Consider the following 1,258-nt stretch of genomic DNA (forward strand, 5'->3'; position numbering starts at 1 on the left):
TTTGTATTTTTGAAGTATTAAAAATCTTAAAAGATTTATGTAAAAAGAAAAGAATTAAAGTTTATGAAATCTTTAAGTTAATATTAATTTGTTAAGTGAAGAAATGTAAAAAGTTTTAACTTTAAGAAGAGGATAGTGAAGTTCAAAATCATTAAAGGCTATCCAGATATAGTAATCTTGACATATAAAAAAAAAGAAAAGAGAAGAAAAGAAAGAAAGAAAAGAAAAAAGGGATTAAAAATGATCCTGAAGAGAAAAGAAAAAGAAAAAAATAAAAATAAAATATATATGGGGAGAAGCTTGAGGAGATGTCTAATTAAAAATTAACTTCACTTGAATCAACTTAAGGAAAAAGACTTGAACACATTATATAAACTTTTTATTTGAATGTTAACTTAATTATTAAAAAAGTTTTACGAAGTTCTTTTTCATATGAATTTGCTAAGTGAATTTAATATAACAAATTGTAATTTTTCTTGAAAGAAATAGAGGATCAGAAACCTTAGACATAATTATTGAATAACGTTACACCTTTAGTATTAACTGGAGTTGTTTTGAATTTTTCTTAAGTTATACTATTATATTTGGAAAACTAAAATATGGAAGTCTAAAACTTAAGGTATTTATCATAATTCATATTTTTATGTACTAAAGGAGTTACTTGAGGATAAGTAACATGTAAGTTTGGGGGATTTTGATACACCAAAAATATATGCATTCTTAGACCCATATTTTATACCTATTTGTGATGATATTGCACTTCAATGGAAGGTATTTTGATATTTTTTTGCAGGTTGTTGATTTTTAGGGCTTAAAGCAAAAAGAAAGCAAAAAGGATGAAATTTGGAGTCAAAATGACGTTTTGAAGAAATGCTCAGAGCCAACCGCTCCACGATGGCGCACAGCAAATTAACGCGGAGATTTTTTACTCAGCGCCGACAGCGCCAGACCCACACCAACGGTACTAAACGTGGTGCAGACCCCATTTCTAGAAGTTTTGATGTATTCGGATGAATTTTTGAAGATTTTTTGGAGGTATCTCTTAGAGAACCGACCTTGGGCTCTATTTGGGGCCGAATTTCATTAGAAAAAGTGGTCCTCTATGTTTTTCACTCATCTACTTTCATTTTTCGCACCACATCATTCCATTCCACTTCCTTATTAGAGTCAATTAGTGATTTTTCTTTCATAGTTTAAAGTTTTTGTGGTGAGATTTAGTGTGAAACTTTCTGTAAGAGTGTTGGAGAAGGAGAAAAAT

This window comes from Phalaenopsis equestris, unplaced genomic scaffold (genome assembly GCF_001263595.1).
Source record: "Phalaenopsis equestris unplaced genomic scaffold, ASM126359v1 Scaffold000220, whole genome shotgun sequence".
NCBI lineage: Eukaryota > Viridiplantae > Streptophyta > Magnoliopsida > Asparagales > Orchidaceae > Phalaenopsis > Phalaenopsis equestris.